The 16,567-nt window shown below is 52.7% G+C and overlaps 1 protein-coding gene across 7 annotated transcripts in view; it reads right to left on the bottom strand.

The window, feature by feature from the left end:
• Positions 1-16,567, bottom strand: part of LOC105666158 — a 112,628-nt gene that overhangs the window by 38,499 nt on the left and 57,562 nt on the right. Inside the window, exons 1-2 of one of the 7 annotated variants that reach the window (XR_007225311.1) lie at positions 12,924-13,046; positions 12,238-12,742 (exon numbers count right to left, since the gene is read on the bottom strand). The exons of 4 other annotated variants lie outside the window; for them this stretch is intronic. The gene's annotated coding sequence lies outside the window, so the exon portion shown is untranslated. Of the gene's footprint in view, positions 1-99; positions 7,464-12,237; positions 13,047-16,567 lie in introns of those variants that run through there. 2 more of the 7 variants (XR_001099051.3, XR_007225313.1) reach the window with 2 other exon arrangements.

Here is a 16,567-nt window from a genome sequence, read left to right as displayed (position 1 = left end):
AGTAAGACCTCCCAAACAACCCCGACGGGGGCATCTTCCCTGGGAATAGCAGTGATTCGGGGGAAATGTGCAATATCTTCCGTGATCGGGTATTATTACCTCGTGATTACGGGTTTTGATCTAGGCTAGAAGCGTCTACGATCTCCCTTCGTGCCTCTCGTCGTCCTTCTTCGTTTCCTCGAGGATATTTCCAATGGTGCAACAAACCGCGACGATGCGCCTTCGTCGAGCCACAGAGAAGCTCCGTGGCCTGACGAAACGAGTCTGCGTCTCCTTGTTCTCCTCTTTAGTCGTAGTCATTGTCGTCTTCGGCGCCCTGATCGTCGTGCGATTCGTGACGAGCGCCACTGGAAATCGCCGTGAGAAGTAGCCTGTCGTCTCTCTCTCCGTCTTCGGCCCTTTGTCGCGCTTTCCTTCTCTGTCGCATCGCGTACCGATTACCACCGGCCGGAGTAGCAATGAACGACCTGTGCCGCAATGCCGTTGTACCATCGGCGACCGTGCGGTTTCTCTCGTTTGGCTGTGCCACGAAATCGTCGTAGTTGGCGATCGAGCGGTAAACGCGACCGATATCTAACGGTGCCGGTCTCAAGTCGATGGGATCGCACGATCTCTGCGAGCGGCGAGCGTGAATTCGGTCCGCGGTAAAGGATTTCGGCGAGGCATGCGAATTGGCGATTGCGAAAGAAAAGTCGGATCGATGGGGAACGGTGGTGGCGCGAGCGTTAATTCCTGACATCGTCGAGCACACACCTACGAAATGATTCTGCCTGTAAAGACTAAATAGGCCGTTTTCTGCGGTAAACCCTTCAATTACCTCGGCGCTGATGTTCCCCGGGTGAAAAGGAATCAGCGAACGAAGGACGGGTAGAACAGGATGTGGAATTGGCGCGCGGCGGAAAACACGAGACCGAAGGAAGCGGGCGTAGGTGCCGGTGTGAGAGAACAAGGATGCACGTAGAGGGTAGCCGAGGGCCGGCCGTTTAATGACAGGTAGCACGCGAGAGACCGCGCGGTTCGCACGTAACCTGCTACTTTAGACCACCGTACGTGGAGAGATCGAGCCAGCCACCGTGGAGACATTGGCGTGTGACGAACGCGGCGACGATGATAAGGGGTGAACGGCTGCCTCTACGGGGAAAGAAAGGTGACGAGCGAGAAATCGAAGAAGCAGCCGGCAGAGAAGAGACAGCCCGCATTGCGGAACGATGCGCAACAGCTGCACCTGACACGTCATTTGCAAGGAACTCGTATCAGCACCGGCGATACCTAATTATTATTCCATGTGCGCGAGTGCGTGCATGCACGCTTTATCCTTCGCACAGAGCCGAGTCTTTGCGCGCCTCTTGTCTCGTCTCTCGTCCCGTCTCTCGTCCCGTCTCTCGTCCCGTCTCGTCTCAACTTTGCTAGCCATTCGTCTTGGCACTTGGCGACGTCCACCCGTCCATCGGATTCGCGCTTCTCCGCCTCGCTCCCAAACAAGGCCCACAACCTTCCACCACGGGATTTATTCGGTTTCTAAGTCGGCGCGCACGCGACGTGGTTTATTCACGATCTACGGGAATTCTCCTATTGATATTATCTAATCCTGTCGATCCACCGGTCGGGGGAAAGTCCTGAGCGTCTAATGTATTCCCATTCCAGGCACACGTGACGCGCCGCTTATGCGGAATTACATCGCGCCAACACAAGCCGGCTGGTGTTTCGTGGCCAGCCGCCACGCCATCCACCATTTGATTTCTTCATCGCGAGCTCGTCTTTCCCTCGGCAATGCTTTTGCTCGACGCCTACGCGCAACGTTTCGTGCCAAAACACTTTGGAATTTGCGACAAACGCGGTGGCGGCGACGTCCACGACCACGACCACGACCACGACCATGACGACAACGGCGATGACGAATCATCGACGATGGACTCCGCGGAGTGTCGGGAAATGAAAGGGGAAAAAGGGAGACGAGATCGGAACAAAGTTAAGTCGAATTTCCAACGGCAAATTCGTTAATGCACCGGCAGCCGGTGCCTTTTGTGCGAAGGATCGGCGAGGGGTCGAAAAATCGCTCTGGGCATCGAAATTAAACCGTCACCGCTCGATCGTGGCCAAGTCTTGGAATGAAATTGTCCGTCTAATTTTATCACGCCGGGTTTTAAAATGATGGAAGGTCTCTCCGGGATAAGCCCAAGGGGATCCGAGGTCGGCTTTAATAAAGAACCTCCTGGCGTATATACGGCTACGATGGAGACTCGTACGCTCGTTTTCGAACCAGAAAATGCGTAAATCCTGCGGAATCCTCGCGGCTCTCGCCAACTGAATTATTTTACGTTCCGCTGTTCAACGTTTAACGTCGCCCTTTTTTCCATCTTATCCTTCGCCCTCTTTCCAAGGAGAGAGAGAGAGAGAGAGAAAGAGGTTCGCCGGAGTCGAACGCCGTACGTATTTACCGCGTTACCGTTCTTTGACTCTCGTTTGGCTTTCGCGCGCGTTGATCGAGATTTCGCGCATCGGTTGGCAGTTTTCACGTAAACGTTTTCGAGCGTTCGTTCAACGGGAGAAAAGCTAGAACAGCGGAGACGAGGTCGGCCAAAGGGGGGAATAGCTGGAGAAAATGGAAAAGTTTTCAGCATTAACAAACCGATTCCGTAGTTAAAATTCCTGGCTTATCGCGAAGGAGCTCGCGCACGTTCCAGGTTCGAAGTAACCCGCGGAAGCCATTTGCCAGGCACGATGGGTAATTAGCGCGCGGAACACCGATTCGTCGAGATAGCGGTCGGCCTTCCTCTTACGTAACAGCTAGCCGTGCGCAAAAAGTATCGACCGTCCACCTATCTGCTGGCCGTATCCCGTGACCGCGGGTCTCGCTCGTTGCGTACACAGATAGCGTAAGTAGCTTTTAACAACGATTCGCGCGAATCGTCCTCGTGTCTCGCGGTCGATCGAGATAACCGCGCGATTGCGTTTGCCCGCGCGGCATTACCCGGAAGCAGGAAAAGTCGGCAGGCATTCTCTCGATTGCCCGTCACACCCGTTCACTTGGCCGGACCGACGTCACCCTGATCGCGACGTACTCCTATCGTTTTATCTACGCGGCTTAATTATCCACTTCCTCCGTATCGTCTATCGTTTCTTGTCTTTCAAGCGATCGCGCTCGAGACGCGTGAAAATTATACTACCATCGGCGGTCCTCCGGACGTTTCGCTTCGTGCAGCCAAACGCGACCGGCTCGGGACAACGAGTTTCCCGAATTACCGACACGGAAGCGAGAAGTTGCGAAAGGCGCCGGCCCGCTTTCGCTCGCTTCGCGTGCAACTCTTAAATCTCGTAATTCGCGAGATAATCGCCGATGGTTTATGGGTTTCGTGTCGGGTTAACGAATAGTCGAAGCGGACCACGGCTGGTCCGAATCCGGCGAAACGACGGCGTAAAAAATGCAACGATAATCGTAAAGCGAACGAAAGCCGCTTTATTCCGGCCGATACGATTCGCATCCGCGGTGGCGAGAGCACGGTGGCGTTCCCGGTCGCAGCGTTACACATGTTGCTCTTAAGGTTTAGTGGTTATTATCCTGGCATCGGCGCTCTTATCGACCATGCAAATCAAATCGTAAACGGCGGAACGCTGGAAACTATTCGTGGTCCGATTACGACTAACGGAACGAAAGGCAATAATGCCGGTGTATCGGTTTTACGATTACAGATATCATCTAAACCCCGCGTCTGACCAACCATTCGGTATTCGTTTCTTTTTGCCGAAAGTCGGACAAATCTAAAACCGTGTCGTAGCCGGATGTAGCCACGTTTACGATCATCGAATCACTGTCACGATCGTTCGATTCTCGTAAAGATTCCCGACGATTCGTAAAACCGTTGAACGAAACTCGAAGCAACAACCAATGGGCTCCATTTAGATAAGAAGCTGAATGGAATACACGAATAGAGCTAATAAAGCAGTCGAGGATCGAGCGCGAGCGACCGTTTCAATGAAATGGCCCCATGGGTGATAGCAAGGGCACCCCATGACTGCGACGTGATTAAAACTGGCGTTGAACCGTCGTTACCAAAGCCACGGGGGGCTGATTGCCGTAGGAGGGAGAAGGGTTCCCTTCTTCACCCTCCGCTTTGGACTAATTTATCGGAACGTCCTCCACGTCCGAAACTCTTTGGTTCCGTCGCTATTTTCGCGATCCTCTCCTCCTTCTCCTCCTCTTCCTCCTCCTTCTTCGCCTCTTTCCTCTCCACCGTCGGATCCACACGTGCTTTTTCCTTCTGTTAATTCGCCAATGCCGCTCTAATTCTTATCGTACATGTCAGAAATTTGTAACGGCCTGATTACTACTCGTTATCAGACCGGAAAATAAATTGCGCTTTGACAGTATCGTCGATACTGTTGATCCGCGTTGACGCCCGTTTTAGATAACGTCTCGTCGGCTATAATATTTTCCGACGAGAATTCGAATCGACCAAGGTCGAGATACGTCACGAGGTTGATCGGCAAAACTAAACGCGCATTAAGCGCCCGATAAAACGTATTTTCGTAACCTCGTGCCGTTTTTTAATTTCGACAACGTTACCGTTAGCTCCAACGAAGTTGCCAGCGTCGTATTATCGATCTCCGTACGAAAGCTCGTCAAATCGCCCGACCAATAACGACAACCGTTCGATTTCGTTCGCTTCGCCTGGAATTTGGCGTTTCTAGAGCAGAGGCTGGCAAGTAAGGCGTTTAAAGAGGCGAGTTTCGCTAGAATTAGCGACGCAACAGCGTGCTCGCACCGCGTTTTACTCGTTATCGTGGCACGCACAGAATACGTTTTCACTATCGCTTATTGTTGGTTAGCCGCGACCTACATGCATCCGCAATTATTCCTGTTCCTTCTCGCGAAAGGAACTCGCAGGTGCGTGGCGATTCGACGATACGCGCTCGACCAGCGTGCCAGCCGACCGATATACGTCTCGTGGAAAGCGCATTTGTCAAACCGTTCGCCGAGAATTTTATTTTTCCGGCACACGCACACGCACCGCGCCTATTTTTAATTACGATCGGTGTAACTGCGCCTCTGGCAGCGCGAATCCAGGTCGAGTCGACTTCTCCAGAGCAAGCGGCGACCGAGCCACGACGCGAAAAATATCGCCGAGAAGCGGTTGCACTTTCGAGGAATTTTCGAAAGAAGGAGGAAGGGTAAGGTCGCGGCGTCGCGTGGATGGTAATAAGGGACGTTGATACGTCGAGGGAGCGAAACGGTGCGCGGGGTATCGCGTGCGACACCGAATCGGGCCGGCCACGGAGAATCGGTCGACGTCGCTTCCCCTCCCTCGGCGTCTCCTTGACAAGCGGGTGTTTAATTGGCGTTGAAACCACCGGTGTGACGGGAACACCGTGGCCGTGTCGTCGGCCGAATGCCCGAATGCCTATAGCCTGCGGGATTCAGGGGGATCCGCCATCGCTGGTGCGTTACCACGGGGAACCCGGTAATTACTCGCAGCACGCAACTAGCTACGACCGCGTACGTGCGTTCGCCGCTCTTCCCGCCTCTTTCCCTCGTTCTCCCCGTTTCTCCGCTCCACTCTCCTTCGTTGTTCCGTGTCGCGTCGCACCGCGTCCTTTCGTTTCCATTCGTTTCGACTCGTTTCGTTTTGCGGTGGACGCAAACCGCGTAATCGCACCGCTTCGAATTCGCGGCCATCGTATCGTCGCCGCCGAGCGCTCCCAAGCGACAGGACGTCGAGTCCATCGGACTTGCTTGTTTCACGAGGCGAGGAAGCTTCGTCGATGGTTCCGGTCGACGAACGAACGAACGAAAGTTTTCGTCGTCCCAATCAGTTTTCAGGAAGCCGTTGTTACGATCCCCTCGCAGGTTAGCCAGATAATCCACCATTTTGAAGCAGAGCGACAGGAAGCCCGATAATTACGGGAGCAGCGTGCGAGTAGAAAGAAAGCGGCGCGGAACGATAGCGATGGCGGTGGCGATGGCGTCCGTCGGGTGTCGGGCGTCGCTTACGCGACACGCGTCCCTCCTACGCACTGGCCGCCCTTTCCCGTTACCATCTCTTTCGTATTTGCGAGCTTGTCTGTCCGGCACTCGCGATAACTCGACTCGACCGAGGCGGCCCGGCGACGAACAACAGGCCAGGATCCAGGCCGTTGATCAAACGACGCGTAACTAACCTTGCAGCAGCGACCAAACGAACCGCGAACTATTCGTAATACTTTCGATTTTACAGATCCGTCAGGCTGATCGAGCGCAAGTTCAGCCGGGGCTACGAGTCATTAAGTAAAAGGAGCGCGGGCACGAGCGCGAGCACGTTATTAGCGCATCGGTGATTAGTCTACCGGTTGCTCTCACATTTGCATGAGTTCATGAATTCAATCGCTACCATTTGCCTTGGAGTCAGAAGCAGAACTCGCGCAATGGGAATCCCTCGGTGCCGCTTCTCAACGCGTGCAAATCGCCGACTATTCAATCACCGCTCTAAGACATTGCTTTCAACTTTTATGCAGCTGTCTGACGTTAATGAGAAAGCCACGCACTGTTTTGCGTTTTTACATAACAAAGAATATTTCAGAGACCGTGTTACGCGTCTATTTTAGAGACAATCGACTTTCCAGCCGCGTTAATCGCCGCGCCGCAACCAAAAGCCAAAGCTCCAGCTGGCAAGGATAATCGGTTTTCGAGGCTAGGATGCATCATCGTCACCGATGAATCGACTGTCGGATTCTTGCAAACATCGCTGCGGGAACGCGTGCCGCGATGCACACAAATTCACGGCTAATTATTCGTCCGCTCTCGTAGTATCGTAAATCTTAATGAATATGCTCGCAGCGAATGAAAAGCAAAAACGGCGATTATTTTTATGGTTGCGTGAATGGATGTTAAACCGGTACGCAGCGTTCCTTATTATACCTGACGCGATAACGCTCGTCGGGGCATTTCGTAATAATACGCAGACTCCTAAAGGTCTTTGCGGTAACCGCGATATTTCTCTAGGCCATTCTATAACCTTTCCTCGCTTCCCTCTCGAAAGAAACGCGCGAATCGAACGTAACGGCAGGCGAAAACGATTTCGTGGCACGAATGCGGCTCGAACACCTACCGTTACGTAATTCCGATGAAAATTGCATCGAGGGAAAAGCGATCGATTCGATGCTTTCTCTTTTTCAACGAAACCGCATCGAAATCCCAAGGAGAAAGAGCCAGCCGTGCACGGACAGGCCGGGGCGCGAGCGCGAGTTTCCTGCTCGGCGTACAGACCCTTAAATAATCGTTTGACCGGCGCGATTCATCACGAATCCGAGATATAAACCTTGGAGCGGAATTCGTTGGTAAGAAAGGTGCGAGTGGCAAGCGTGGACATTAATTTAACGGTGCACCGAGGCGGCCCCGTCGCTGGAATTCCTCGGGCCGAAACGGGTGCAGACGTTCTTTTATACGGGGACTTGTTCGTACGTAAAATCGCGTCGGGATACCATAGCCATAGCCATAGCCTATGTAGGGACCGGTGGCGTCTTCGTTCTCCATAAATCTCCCTTAAGAAAATACGCACAGCGACCGTTAAGTAGAACGTCAAATAATTGGAAGAGGTGGACGAAAAACGGGCGGTCGATCGGCCCGTTTCTCTTTTCGAACGAACGAACGAACCGACGAATCCAAGAAAACGCGGACCCGTAGGAAACTGGCGATAATCGGCTATTTCGTTCTCGTCGATTCGCTTCTATGGTTTTTGTCGGGATGTCCGTTTACGCTTTGTCGGACAATTATCCGACTAGTCTATTATTGCGTCATAAATTGTAATTAGCGGTCCGGCAATGCGATGCATTTAACTAATAAATTCATTGGTCAGTGTGGGCAAATTAATGTATGGTAATCCGGTAGATTCCGTCACCAGTTGAAATTAGATCAGTTATCGGAGAGGGACGGCGGCGTTTGACGAATCGCACGGAAAAATCGGATAATATGTTTGTCGCGTTAGGATCGTTTAACATCGAATAATCGTTGATAAAGCGCTTGCAGTTGGCGCTTGCAGTTGGAACTCGAAATGGCAGGCAGCGTGGGCACGGCAGAACGAAGAAACAGGAGGTAGAAAAACAAGGCGATTAAACCGAAGGAGAAAAGAAACAAATCGCGCAGCCCTTACCAACGCGATAATTCGTTACGGTCCACTTGTAACGATAGCCGTTCGCCCGTTATCCGTTCTGATCTCGTAGTAGATCTTCGAGCCTATTAATTACCTTCGTGGAGGAAGAGGTGGGGTAGCGGCGCGCCTTGTCGGAGAAAAGGGGGTGCTGGGACACGGGGGTAAAAGGCACTTAGAGTAAGAGTGTATAAAGCTGGGCGCGCACCCTCTGCTGCAGGCGAACGAACAACAGACGGGTGGCCGCTTTGCCGGGGAGAGTGGGGAATATTTAAAAAGTAATATCAATTACATTTGCATATTCACCACCCACCCATGACCCGCCACCGTTCGCCACTCTGTCCTCCGTCCTTTCCTCCTCTTTCTCCTCCGTTAGGCCCACCCCTCTTACCATAGGGGCTGTGTGCACGTTTCACCCTGTGGTGGTTATCTGTTGAAAAACTACCTGCACACCTTTTACTCGGCCTGGGAACTGCTTGCTGCACGACGCTCGACGCTGATCAACGTGGACGACGTGCCGCGCGAGACTCGATCGTCTACCTTTCGTTACGTTGGCGTTTTCCGGAGGCCGGAAACTTGGTCGTGCGACGAAACCAGGTCGCTCGTTCACCTTCTCGACGACGCGTGTGCAAGAGCGTCGCGACGAGGCCGAGAAATTTGGACGCGCGATCGAAACGGTCAGCGACGGTGACAGAATTTCGGAAATGTAAGGTTTTCGGTGACAGAAACGAACAAAGGAATCGTCTGCGCTGCTGGATTCTTATGGAAACGAGGAATATGAAAGGGAAGGAGCGTCGTGGACGATCTGCCGTTTCCTCGGTCGTCTGCTCGCCGAGATTTCACGAGAATGACGAGGGGATGGAGGCTGTTGCGCGCTCCAACGAAGGCTCGCTTGTATCGGTGTAAATCTTTGTTTGCAGGAATTTACGTAAGGGCAAAGCAAGTCCCCGGCAGCGAGGCGCCGCAATACGATAATGCGATAACGCCTCCACCCTCTCCTCCAGATTCTCCGTTGCTCGCAGCTTCCCCTACCTTCTTCCAGTTCTCCATTTTCAGTCTACGAAACCCCTTCTCTCTTTTCACCGAGGATTTCGCTATTGTGCCCGTGCCGATTGTTACTTTACCCAGCCGTTAACATAACAATACGCAAATGCGGCCCGGTCCTTTCGTTTCTTCGTTTCTACCGAGCTTCTTTTGTCCCTTTTCCCGCGTCCTCGGCTTTTTCGCGTCGTTCCTCGATATCGCGGTGGTTATGAAATTTCGCGCACAACACCCCCCTTCCGACAACCTCGCTGGCTAACGAAAGGTTATTTTTCCAAGGATCAGGCCGCGAGAAGGTTAGAGACTTTACGCGGGAAACTGTGGAAGGTCGGCGAGCAAAGATATCGTGCAATCCGGTTAACCGACGTACCTTTTAATTAACAGTGGCGGTAAACAAAGTAATAGTTCGGGGGCACGATCGTTTCCTTTTTTCGCGTGGTTCGCCCTTAGCGCGAAGGTCCGGGAAACCGAGGAGAGTAGTCGGCTAGCAAAAGGAAGGGGAGGAGACGCGAAGGAGCGAGCTGGAACGAGAAGTCAGAGCACTCAGCGTGGCTAATTGCTCGAATCATTAAGAAAAAACATGAAATCTAAGCCCCGGTTCTGCCGCGCGGACTACAGTGGGAAGCCGTAGATAGCGATCGCTCGCGTACCGTAATGAAAATAATCACGGCAGCCCGGCAACGATAACTACGTTTTAGCCCGAGTTATTACAGTTTCCCGCAATCCGGCTCGTTTGTCCTTGCGCCGCGCGATCGAACGTTCCACCGAAACCGCGGTTTCTTTTTCGTTTCGCTGCCTCGTTTCGCGTTCCTCGTCTTGCTCTCGGATGCCGTAAACCTGCCCGGACGATTCCCATGGCTTTCCCCTCTTCGATCCGCCAGCGATCGATATTTCGATCCAAAGACGGCGAAAAGTCGTTGGAGGGTCGTGACGATGGTTGCGGAACCGTGGTGCAGGCTAGATAACGCGCTATCACGAGAAAATACAAGCGTGGCGGGGTAATTTCGCGCAATTATCGTAACTCGTAGGATCGTGTTTCTCGAGCGTAAGAAAAATTGCGGGAATAATTAGGCTGGCTGTGGCGTCGGTTGCAACAGCGGCCGATGGAAGGCGTGAGTACCAAACAGCCGGCTCGAATGACGCTCCCGCGTCCGCCTGCAGGCTCAGGTGGCTTCGCTCTTCGAGTTTCCATTGTGCGTACTGGGGTGCATACATTATTTTCGTCGGCTTCTTTGCCCTCCGCGTGGCACCCACACTGGGCAGGTGTTACCGTGCACCCTGGTACCCGTCCTCTTATCCTCGATAACTCCGCGACCGAATTTATTGCCGGACAGCCTCGTTTTCGTTGCTCCGGCTAACGATTGTTTCCGACCTTGCTCGATACGGGTCACAGCGTCGTACGAGGACGAGAACGAGGATCTACGACCTACGAGGATGTTCCACCGAGTCATGCTATTCTTCGCCGACACGATCCGACCATGTCCGACAAATCGGTCGATCTCTTCGATGTCCTTGATGGCTAATTAACACCTTCTTTCGAGTCGTTTCGTTCGGAAAGCGAGAGGAAAAAAAAAAAAAAATACAGAAAAAAGATAGGAAGTACGAAAGGAACGTCTGGTTGGTGAATCGAGCAGGACACGAGTCTCGGTGGTCGATACCGGGAACGTAACGATGAAACGGGGCAAAGTCTCTCACGGGTTCGAGCCGGCAAACCGGCGTTCATGGGAACACAATTTGTGGCAGCCGCGCATCGCTGTGTACGGTGCCGTCGCTTTATTTAGATTTTATTTCAGTAAAAACCTCGTCGCGTACGTGACGGCACGTATGTACGTATCGCATCGCACCGCACCGTGCGGTCCGCCTTCGAGCGACCTTCCTTCGTCTCCGTTCTCGCGATATGCCTTCTTCCTCTCGTAACTTTGCTACAGATACAACAGTATCGTTTCTCTGCTTAACATAGACGTCGAGGAATCCTGCGAGGACTCGTGTGCAACGCAAGAAGAGCAGAAAAGCAAAGAGTGGTTGGCGTGCTCGCGTGCGCAGGTGCAACGTAATAGCAGGTAACCGGAACGGATATAACGCGGTAGACACCTTTGCGATAAATCCACAAGGTTCGAAGCGTCTAGAACCCATCATTTGCGAGGTACGAAACGAGCAGAGAACGCGACGACAGGTAGCGATTAGTCGTAATATTCGAACGGAAGATTCTATCGATGGTCTCAGGGAATCGAGTGGAAGGAACGATCGCTCGTTGGGAATAGGCCTCGCGCGCTCTCGGCAACGCGCTCGATCGCTCGGCCAAACTACACGCCAGGTCTCTTCGATAGAGGTGTCCGCGTGGTGGTCGAGTGGATGTCGCGTCTCGCGGCTGGATAACTCGATACGAGAGTATTTACTGCGAAAAGTCTGGAGGAGAAGAACGGTGATGGGCGATCCGGCGAGAAGAGTCGAGGTTAGGAGGCAGGAGGACGGAGCAGGAGAAGAAAGGAGGAGGCGGTGGAAGGAGGTGAGGCCTAATATGGCCGCCATCCTCTGTATTCCGGTCGTAGACGGAGAGGCAAGCAAGCAGGCGCGGCCCCAAAGGCAGCTTTCAATGCCAGTCATCTCCCGGAATGCGCCTCAACGAAGCGTACTTTGTATTCCTGATCCGCGCTCCGCGCTAAGACGAGAAGGCCTTCGCGCGATCTCTTTGAGGACACGGGGCCACGACTCGGCTCGGCTCGACTCGGCTCCGCTCGAGCCGACTTATCCACAAGACGAGACGAGACGAGACGAGACGAGACGAAAAGCGACGTGGCGCGACGGCACTGCGATGTTTTCGCCACCGATCATCTGCCTGCCTCTCTTTCTCCCCCTTTTCACTCTCCCTCTACCTCTCTCTTTTCCTCTCTCGTGTTCCTCTTTGCGGCCATTTTGACTCTTCAAGGCGCCACCTAGTCCGCTTCTCCGCTTCGTCTACCGTGACGACTACCGCGCGCAGCGCACTCGCGATCGCCGTCTTTTCTCTTAGTTTCGAAGTTCGAAAGGCGGCGATAGTTAAAATCGCAGACAGCGATTCCCGTTCGTCTTCACCTACCTTCCGTGTTCGTCCGTCTTCCCGCTAGGGGATACCATCGCTATGATTCAGTCGAACAGATAGATCCTCCGGATGTCGGCGCGGCGACCAAGCACGTGACTCTTTCGACGTGCGCTAGACACGTGATCTCCGACGTACACCTTGGAACCACCAACACCATGCACAGACCAAGACGACCAGAGCCACTTAGATTTTTCACTGAGCGGTTCGAACGGATAGACTCGAATAGACTCGAGTAGACTGCAGTCGATTTCCGCGACTCGAGCAACCACGGGAAACGGGCGAAGGAAGAGCGGAACGTGGCGTGAACGCGCAGCTAGCCAGCAGAGAGAGCACACCGGGGTTCCTGGCAGACAGGGAGAGGAATACGAACTAAGGGTTCTATATCCATCCTACGAGCGACGAGGAGCTGGGCCGAGTCGAGCATAGCATAGGGAGCAGAGCAAGGAACACTGGCACCACTCCTGGTAGGGGTAGCCGACGTCCGTCCCGAGTCTTTCCTCATCTGCAAGTCGTATAACCGAGCTAATTATCAAGTTAATATGGCCATTCTGTATGGAACCCCGCGAGAGAGTGGGTGGAAGCGAGATGCCCGCAAGGGGTGGCGCCCGGCGTGCGAGCGAGACGGCCTGAAGTACATTGATATTATAAGTTGCTTCAATCGCTGTATTCATTTGTAAACTAACCAGGCTAAATGTATTCACCACCGCGAGGCGGCGCGCCGATAGGCGGAGCCACGGGTACCCGGGCTACGACGGCGCCCTTCCTTCTTCCTTCCTTCCTTCCTTCCTTCCTTCCTTCCTTCCTTCCTTCCACCCTTCCTTCCTTCCTTCCTTATTGTCTCCTTCATCCTTCCTTCCCTTTATTCCTGTAATTTCCTTCGTTTACAACATTCACGTACCGTACTGTTTACACTTTCACCTTCTTCTAAGTCGCCGTCGGAGTTGCCTTTAGCCGACGTCGACTCTAATTTCAGAAAACGTTGCCTCGAGCCAGCTAAACTATTAAACTAGGTATTTTAAAAATGCAAAAATTCTACTACCATTTCGAACGTAATCGCAGAATTAATCCACGGAGGGGACAACTCCGAATTTCTTGAAAAATCATACTTCTTTCGGCTCGCGAAGAAGAACACGAGCGGCGACTGCTTTTCGCACGACGATCGACGAGAACGTCTTTTGAACGCAAGCACGGACGATTCGATAGATCGTTAGGGAGATCGATGAGTTCAAGGGATCAAAGTTCGATCGATAAAGAACGGAAACTTGTATTTTAAAAGGATACAGACATCTCCGAAATGGCTGCGACGGCACAGAGAGGCCCACAACTCGGCTCGTCATTACGTTTCATGTATTCAGATTTTTTCCTCGAGCAGGCACGAGCTGTCTGTATTATTATTCCGGAGCAACTTTACGCCCACCGCTTCTTTCCTCTCTCTCTTTGTCGTTTCTACGTGGTACTCGTCTTTCTTCTCGCATGGTGGCGTGGTACCATCGCGCGCCTAGTCGTCATCTTCGCCGCCGCCTCCCTCCTCATCGCTGTCGCGCGGCAGAGCTCTCCGCGAAAGACGACGAGGACGACTTCTTACGGTTCGTCTCGAGAGCAGAGACCACGGAAATATGAATGCATAAATGCATAAGTGCTCCCACCACCAGTGTCGCCACCACCATCTGCTTTTCCCGCCTACTTCGTTCCGGTCCTGATTCGGCATTCTTTTCTTTGCCGACGCTTTCCGTCCTTTTGCCTGCGCAGAACCAAATCCACCTTGATCGCACGTTGGATGACGAATGTACTTTGCCCGTAGTTCCGTGACTCTTGGCTTTCTTTTCCCTTCGAGCTACCTACCGGAGAGCTACGTCCCGGTCGCCGTCAACCGAGATTTAACGAGAATTCTCGGGCATCTACGAGAAGGCTCAAAGGTACAACCGCTCCAACGCGGTTCTACAAAATACAATCTCGCGTTGGTGGTTATAAAAAGGCTAAATTACTCACGCGTTGCCGGCAAGTAAATAGCACGCAATCTACGCAGATTGTAATCTAGCAGACGAGAAAGCAACGACTCGGCCTCGCTCGGGAAAAGAGGGTGTAACGTTGGTGGCAGGACGCGAGATTAAAAGACAAATTAGCATAATGTGTACACGCGCGCCCCGTGCAGTCACTGTTCTACCGAAACGCTTCCGCGTAATATCTCCCTGCGTCGACCGCGACACACTCCGAGGACTCTTTTGCGTCGCGCCCTAATCTACCTTTCATAGATCCTGCGCGTTTCTACGACGGGGCAAAGTTTTTCAACTAGCGGCGAAAAGAGAGCAAGAGCTTTCTGTCGATTTTTTAATCAGTGGTTTAGAGGGTAGTTTGACGGCGGGTCTCTGTGAAAAAGAGTCTCGATCGAGATAGGATGGGTGGGCGACGAAGGGGTGTCGGCGATGCAAATAGCGCGTTTAATAAAGTGTCGCACGGCTGCCATTTGAATACCACGGCATATTCACTTTTCTCATCGGGGCTGCGAGGAAAAAGAGGCGAGGTGAACCGGCGAAAAAGAGGTTGTGATCAGTCGAAGAGTCGCGCGAGATGAAAAGCGAAACACGAGCGAAATACGAGGGCGGGGACGCGGGCGGAAAAGGAAAGGAAAGGTAAGGAAAGGAAAAACCAAAGCGCGGAGACCGTGTAGAGGCTACCAGCGAAACCGAAAGAAGCGGAGTAAGATCCGCGGACGAGGAAGAAGAAGAGATCGACGTGGAACGAAACGAGCAGATAGCCCTCTAGATGATCCAGCGTAGGTGTAGATACAGCAGGGAAGGGTAGCCGTACAAGAAGGTGGCGAATCGCACCTTCGCTTCATGCATGATTCAGTCGCAGTATCTCATTTCATCCGGTGGCTTCGCTAAACTATATCTCCTAATGGTAATGCTATTCCGTGGCACATATCTCTTTATATTACGTGGGTAGGTTGGCTGACTGGCTGGCTCACGGCTCTTGGGGCGGTATACGGAGGCGAGAAAGCCAGCGCCTCTCGTCCAGCCCCTTGCACCCTCTATCAGAGATCCTGGCGGATCGCGAGGCTTTCTCCTTTTACCACCTACCAAGAAAACTACCCCACTGTGGCCGGGCCACGTACGTATATTCGCGCGTGTCTTTGCCTCGTGTAGAGCGCGTGTGGGTGGTCTCTGGATGCCTCCGGAGCACGAAGCAACGGCGAAGAAATAAAGAAAGAAACTGTTAGTTCTCGCTGTTTTAAATTACCATTTATTACGACACATAAAGCCGACCGGGCCCCGACAAGTTCTACCAACGGCCATCTTGTCCCACCCATGGCTGATGCGGCGAAGAGAGGAGAGCGAGAGCGCGCAACGAGGGGAAACAGCCTGGAGAATCGAGTCTATATCACCGTCTTTTACTTTCCACCCTCTTACCTACCCTTCTCGTTCTTTTTCCTTTCGACTTGCTTTCTCGTCTCGCTTTCTCGCGGTCTTGCTCCTTCGCTCGGGGTTGCTGTACCTCTCGGCCTGGCTATACCCTTGGCGGGGATCGAAACCCCGGGTAATGATCATTACCTCCGGTATAGTGACAAGTGAGACCGGGGGGAGTCGACGGTACGGCTGCAGGAAATGGCCACAGATAACGCTGTCACGGCCATTTTTATATTATGACGAATGGATCATCTTTCTTTCGTTAAGTTTGCCCTCTACGCTCTCGCGCTCGACCAAGGGGAGCTCGATGATAGATTTCTCGTAATTATTCGCGCGCTCTTCCCGCCGCTGCTTAATCGTCTTTTCTCCTGAAAACTACTTCGACGTAAATAATCGCCGGCACTCGTTGCTCCTTCATCTTTGTCGAAATAACAGAAGTATCTTTTACGGCAGCAAGATTTCCCGTTAACGCGCACGGATCGAAGGCAAAATACAGAGAAAGATAGATAGATAGATAGATAGATAGATAGATAGAGAGTGAGAGAGAGAGGAATATCGCAACTTTGTTGCGACGAACGATCGTTCATCGTGCCGTTTCCTTTTTTTCTTTTTCGCGAATTTTCCGAAGGGAGGTGGCGGCGATCATAAAGAATCCGAAAAGTATCCAGTTCGACGATACCCTCGATCTCGGTTTGCAGAGGCATCCTGCTGCGCGGCAAGCTGCCCTTTTTCAGCCCCCTCACGCTGGCCACGCGGCAATAACGGTACCGACCAGTCTTTCATATCGTATCGGACCAGCTCGTCTATGTGGAAATGCGATCACTTAGAAGCAGCCTCGAAGTATAATTCGGCCGAGACCAGTCTCGTCGGTGTACCGGTCCGTTGCGTCCGTGTGCGAGCCAACAGATCGTATATTTTTT

The sequence above is a fragment of the Bombus terrestris genome, chromosome 10 (assembly GCF_910591885.1).
Source record: "Bombus terrestris chromosome 10, iyBomTerr1.2, whole genome shotgun sequence".
In the NCBI taxonomy this organism is placed as follows: Eukaryota; Metazoa; Arthropoda; class Insecta; order Hymenoptera; family Apidae; genus Bombus; species Bombus terrestris.
This window is presented reverse-complemented; position numbering and strand designations above follow the sequence as displayed.